Below are 7,215 nucleotides of genomic sequence, written 5' to 3'. Positions count from 1 at the left end.
ACACAGAGTGAACAAATGAACCCAGATACTCAGTTCCCTCTCTTGACAACTCTTGCTGGATTTTTTTTTTCCTGCTATTTGGGATGGGAGAGTTTAGGAGATGAAGAAAGAAAGTTTGCAAGGAAAGATGCTGTCACTGATCTTTCATCGAAGTAAAGAAGCTTTGAACCAATTCTCAGCAAATAATCCAAGAAAGAGATAAAGGAGGAACCTGGTGTCACCTTTAGATTTGACACTTCAAATGGTTATGGGTAGACATGAGGGAACAGCAGAGTCCTGAGCACCAGAAATTAGTCATTGGCCTGGCAGTATGGGATTTACCCCATCTGATTTGCAGACATTAGTCATTTGACTGGAGATTCTGCTGGTTCAAAAGTTCCCAGTCAATAAAATTAAGATCTTTACCTGATAGATTGGCAAATCAGTTGTTCCTTGCCACAATCTGCTCTAACTCTCCATTAGTTTCTTTGTTTCTTAATAGAAATGGAGATACAGAAAGCAGTGAGATAGCCTTGCACTTACAAGTCTTGTTCTGCCGGCATAGCCCTAAACTGTGCTCCAGGACTGCGTCAACAGTCACAGAAACTTCCTCCCCCAAACAGAAGGTGCAAAATTAGATGAGAAGTTGATCTTTGTTTTGAAGTCATTAGGACCCCTGAATTTATAACTCAGGGTCTGCTGTGGTAATTCATTATTTAACTTTCTATTGCTCTTTATCAAAGACAACAGCCTTAATAGTCCATTGAAGAAATTTTAAAACTTGAGAATTTCCATGTGATGTGTGTGTGTGTGTGTGTGTAAAACAGTGGTTTCCATGAAACTTGAAGAACTTGAAGTCAGCAAACCTGGATTTGAGTACTAGCTCTTCCATTTATTAGTTCTGGTCTTCACTTTCTTTACCTGTGAAATAATGTGTTTGTACTATGTTGTTTCTTCTAGCTCTAATATTTTGTTAAACATTTGTTATCTTCGGGGATCTCAGGCACACCCTTCAGGAAAGGAGTCTTAGAACCATCTCCATGTCACATGTGAATGGCCTTCTAATTGCAGTTTCAACACTAAAAACCTTGCCTATCCTACCTCTTGACACAACATAAAGTAACATGTACATCATTACAATAAAGAAAACAGCCAGAGGAAAAACACATAAGATACCTTCTCTTTACATCAACCAGGACACATACACACACACACACACACACACACACTGTATCAGCAATGCCATATTCACAATGCCTATGGAGATTACAAATATGCTGATATAATTATCCATTACAAAATACGTCATGCTTGCCATATGGGGAAATAAACTAGAAAATTTGTTAAGATACCAAAAGACTGAGTCCCAAAACCAGAAAGTGAAAGCCATCAGAGTAGTTATGATATTGGCACAGGTAGATAAAGTAGAAAGCACCCACATTTTCAAGCCTTTAAAACAGAACAGGCTACCTCAGGCAAAGGTCCTCCTCTCCCCACGCATAGCAACCACCCAGCGCTCCCAGCAGCTCCGGCCCCTGGCAGTCCTCAGCAGGAGTCCTTAGCAGAAAGTCCTTAGCAGTCCTAACTCAAAAAGGGCTTCGGCTGCCGCTGCCTCTGCTGCTGCCGCCACCGGCGCCACCACCACAGGAACGCTAGCTTGGCTTTCCCTTTCTCTGGCTTTCGCTTTCTCTTGCTCCGCCCCTTCCTGCTATGTCAGCACATCCAATGGGGCATGGAAGATCTTTAAATCCCATAACCCTTACACACACACACACACACAGATAGACAGACAGAGACAGAGACAGACAGTTCTCATAAACCACTTGCATCTTTGGATCTGAACCCATGGGATGGGCACCCCCAACCAAATTACCCACTTTAATAGTAAAGCATCTGGTCCAGAGTCCTTCCCCATTTCCTATCCCCAACACAGTGCCCAGCAGGATGATGTTTAGAGCTGGGAAAGCAGGAGTTTCTAGAAATGCCAGTTTTCTTAAGAATTGAGGTATCGGGTTACCCCAATCCAAACTCCCAACAGTCTGGCTTTTGAAAATATTTAGTCATTTCCGGGAATACACATCACTCTTTGGCTCCTAGTGGAAGCTCATAGAACCCACGTTCACTTTGCTCAATTTGCTTTGACCATAGTGAAGTTATGTTGTTATTGATCACACAAGTTTTTGACTCCAACAGAGTAACTCAAGAAATCAAACATAATTCTGCAATGGGCATCTCCCAAAGATATAATTGGGTATAAGTTTAAAGGAACAGCAGGTTAAAAAATCTTTCCCTTAAATATGACTATATAGTCATTTCTTTTGCAGGAGTCAGGAAGAAGTGAAGCATCATTTCATTTTTAAATACTTCTCAAAACAGGTGAGGAAATCCCCTAATAATTATAGAGTACCCAGGGCATCAGAACACTATTGCTCCCTCCTCCTATGCTAAAAATTGAAAAGGTATAAGTTTTACTCTCTTCACCTCCCTCTATGTACTGCTGGACAGAAAATAAATGACAACCTTTTTCAACTACAGTGGAAAGGATATATCCAGTACTAAGAATAAAAGTAATTGCTTGCAATACCACTTCTAGGCCTGTATCCTAAAGAAATTACACAAATAGGAAAAGGAACCATATGTACAAAAATATTAATAGCAGCTCTTTTTTGTGGTAGCAAAGAATGGGAAACCAAGGAAATATCCATCAATTGGGGAATGACTGAACATGTTATGGTATATGAATGTAAAGGAATGTTATTGTTCTAGAAGAAATGATGAGCAGGTGGACTTCAGAATAACCTGGAAAGACTTTTACGAACTGATGCTGAGTGAGGGGAGCAGAACCAGGAGAACATTGCACACAATTAGAGACACATTGTACCTGTGATGATTAACTTTGATAGACTTGGCTCCTCTCAGCAATGCAAGGTTCCAAAACAACTCCAAAAGACTCATGTTGGAAAAAGCTATCCTCATCCAGACAAAGAATTACCGAGCCTAAATGCAGTTTGAGACAAACTATTTGCTTTCTCTCTCTTTTTTTGTCTTGTTTCTTCTTTCTAATGGTTCATTCCATTGGTTATAATTCTTCTTTACAACATGACTAAGTTGAAAATGTGTTTAATGTGAAGGTATATGTAGAACCTATATCAGAATGCATGCAGACTTGGGCAGGGGTAGGGGGAGAGGGAGGAGGAGAAAATTTGGAACTCAAAAGATTATGTAACTGAATGTTATAAATTAAAATACATTAATTTTTAAAAAAGTAATTACTTACTCTCCATTTCCATTGAAGAGGTAACAAATGGATCTGTCCTGAGAAGACAGGAGAAGCAATTGAGTTCTGCCTAAAGAAAGATTTCCTAGTTGGAAAGATTACTGGAATTTTAAATGGATGAGCAAAGGGACTTGAGAAATCTCATTATCTGAAGGTCAACATAAGAATGACTAGCTCTTTTACCAAGTAGTTCTACAATGTTAAGACTCATCTGTACTAAGGGTATAATTAAATGTTATTGTTTTAAGATGTATTAGGAAGGAAATAATGTAAGGAATATTAGTTGGACCTAGACAATGCTTATATTAGATTGGGTGTAGTGATAGTGAACCAGGATAATTGTTGTTATGATACAGACTGATTTTCAGAACTGTAATGGGAATGCAAATTTGGAAGATCTTCCCTGCCCCTAGGCTAAAGTGCACCTGAAGCCTGGGGAGGGAGGCTTGTTTTTCAGTAGATACTTTTTGATTGGCCAGTGGGTCCAAAAGGTTGTTACATTCTCTGAGCCAGGAGAAGGCTATATAAGCCCTGATGTGTAGCTTTGTTTTGGGGGCTCACTTTGAGAAGTGTTCTGTGATTTGATCTGTATTCTGGGAAGCCGTTGTCCAGGCCCCCCCCCCCCGGCTTTGAAAAACCCAGATGTGGAAACCCAGATGTTGACTGGGTATGGATGTAATGGTTGGACAGTTTGGAAATCTGTCTACTTGATCTGTTTCTGTCCTGATAATTCTGACTGTATACTTTGAAGTCGGGGTGCTGACCTTTTCTCCTGAACAAGGTAAACGATATATGTCTGACTGATTAAAGTAAGCTTGTTAACCCATTTTGAGTTGCTTTCCTTTAACAAAGCAGATCCAAGAACCTGTGGTGGCGGCAAACCCTGAGGACGCTTGGGGTGCTTGCTGCTACAAGAACAAAAACAAATATGATAAAGATAGGGATCCTTGTGTTGCTAAGAACTTTAGAGAAATCAAAATATAAATAATCTAATTTTTCATGACTCAGTGACAATCAGTGTTTATTGATCACCTACTCTTCACACAGCAAGGCTATATAAGTTATAAACCCCTCTAGTACCACCCACTGGGTCCTCATAACTCCTACAACCTGTGCTCCTGTTCCAGGGCATAGTGGCAAAAGTACATAGACTCCTGCCTAGGGTAGAGCATTTAAATAGTGCATTGACCTTGAATACTCAATAGGACTGTGATAATCTGAAGAAAGAAATGAGCAAGAAAGGAAAAGCATTAAATGTTTAGTATGTACCAGACATTGTGCAAAAACATGCCTTGAGAAATGACACTAAATTATCACATGAAATTTATTTGCAGCAAGTGTCATGATAATGGCATGCTAGAGTCAACTAGATGACTCAGTCAATGCAGCAGTAGAACTGGTGGCATCAGGAAGACCTTAGCTCCAATTGTTTACTAAGACACTTACCAGCGTCAGGATCTTGGGCAAGTCACTTAAAAACTCTGCCTAGGAAACAGTGGATCAATGAATAGATGGTAGGCCTAGAGTCAGGAAGACCTGAGTGGAAATAAAGCCTCAAACACTCGCTAGCTGTATGACCTTGGTCTAAGACACTTAACTTCTATTTGCCTTAATCCACTGGAAAAGAAGATGGCAAATGACTCCAATATTTTGCCAAGAAAACCTGACAAAGAGGGAGGGAGAGGAGAAAAAGATGGACAGACTAAAACAAAGAAAACCTAAAACAAATATTGAACAAAAATACGAGATGCTTACGTCCTTCATTTATATAAGTCCAAAAAGTTCCTGTTCAGTAAATAATTTCTGCTACTTAGACATAACTCAAGGAGATGATCTTCTGAGTGACCTCATAGAAAGGGATCCAGAAAGTGTACCATATCTCTTCAAATTGGAAATATTTCTTTCTGTACACTCACAAGACCATCAGGAAGGGAAAGACAAATGCCCACACCTTCACTGGGCCCAGTGGAACCTCAGATCCTTCCTGGAGGCTCCAAAGTCTCCTAGGAGTTTGCATCCCAGGCCTAAATAGTATTATTGGCCCTGAGGGACTAGGTCCTTTGAAACCTACTCAGGGTCCCACTGCTTGCATCATGCTTCATCTAATCAGTTAGGTGATACTAATAAACAAGTGTGCATCAGGTGCTTGCCATGGAGGAGTTTATAAAGCACCTTCCAACATTGGATTTGTTGGATATGATGAAACTCTTTCTCAGCCACATTTTGTAGAATCATGCTCAGGGTCTAGGCATACTGACAGCTCACAGGGTCGTAGACTCATAGAACTGGAGCTGGAAGGGTCATTTAGTATAATGCTTTTATTTTAGAGATGAAGAAACCAAGGCCTGGTGAGGCTAAATATCTCATCCATGGTTACACAGATAGCCATCGCCAGAGGTAGAAATTACTCTGAGGTCTTCTGTATGATAGTGGTAGAGTGCAAGTTTCAAAGTGTAGGAGAGAGCATTACAAATAGCCCACTTCTACTAGTGAGCTGGGCAATGAGTAAAAGTATAACTAGGGCTGGAACAGGGTACCAACAAGGGTACCTCATCAAGAAAGAGTCACTTAGAGTCAGAAAATGGAAAGAGTATGGAAAAAAGAGCATTTAAGATGAAAGCAAGTTTGATATCTCTGTAACAGGCATTTCAGGGAATGCAGTGAAAGGGGAGGATAGTTTAGAGTTAAATATCACAGGAAAGACTGGTTTGGATTAAGTGGGACAGAAACAAGAGATATACTGAGGGTGACACAAGGTTATTGAGGGTTTTTATTAACAAAGAGCAAACATTGGTAGGTACCACCAAACCTAAAAGCTTGTAAGTATGGTCTGAGTCATGGCCTCTGCCACTTAAGGACCAGCTTAGCTAAGACTGCAGAGGCACAAGGGAGACCTCCAATTGTTCATCCACTAAAATTTCTGAAAGTCTGCCGTCTGAAGAACTTTAATTCCAGTAAGCATCATGCCCACGTGGAGAATCCCAGACCTTTGAAGTAAATACAATTATGGTGATATTAGTAAGCTACATTATTTTAAGAATCTAGTCATACATTTCTGGGGGGAACCCTATATAGGAGTTCAAATAGATTTACCTCTTTATGAAGTCACAGAGAATAAACATATATATTGCAATTAATTAAACATTTATTAAATGCAAGATATTGTGCTAGAGGGATTAGGGCCATAAAGACAACAATGAAATTTTATTTACCCTCAAGGAGTTTACACACTATAGGGCTAATATAAACAGGTAAGAAAACAAACATGTATATGCATATGCATACATAGGGAGGGAGAAGGAAAGAGTGAGAGAGAGAAAGGTCACCAACTGGTGAGATAATTTGTTAAAGACTTCACGGTGTGGAATCTGGGTTGTGCTTTGAAGAAATTTAAGGATTTTATGAGGCAGAAGGATTGGATTCCAGAGCAGGGTGGGCAGTTGTACAAAGGGACTGAAGCAGGTATGAAATGCTATGTATGGAGAGTAGCTATTAGGTCAACTTGACTAAACAGTGAGTATAAGGAATATGACTGAAGCTTTTTGAATGTGAAGGGGTGTGTGTGTTGTGGGTGAAGAAGTGTAGTAGTTATACAATGATGTCTATATCTTAGGGATAACATTTTGGCAGCTATGTGGAGGAAGGACATGAGAAAGCCTGAAAACTGGTCGATCATTAATCAATACTCCAGAAAAAAAGATAATTAAAGTACAGACTGTGTGAATATCATGATTTGACATTATTGGCTTTTAAATTTGTTCAAAAATTTATGCTCATAAAGATTATTTTATTGTTTATATTTTCATAGCTTAATATTAGATACAGGAGGATCATGCAAATACTTTATTAGTGACAGTTTGACATGATGGAAAGGAAATTGACTGCAATCACAGGACCTGGGCTGGAATCATAGTTCTGCTTCTCTCTCTCTCTCTCTCTCTCTCTCTCTCTCTCTCTCT

The sequence above is a fragment of the Petaurus breviceps genome, unplaced genomic scaffold (genome assembly GCF_028583685.1).
Source record: "Petaurus breviceps papuanus isolate PSGF00001 unplaced genomic scaffold, PetGlider_PUasm1.0 90804, whole genome shotgun sequence".
NCBI lineage: Eukaryota > Metazoa > Chordata > Mammalia > Diprotodontia > Petauridae > Petaurus > Petaurus breviceps.
Note: the sequence above shows the minus strand (reverse complement) of the source record.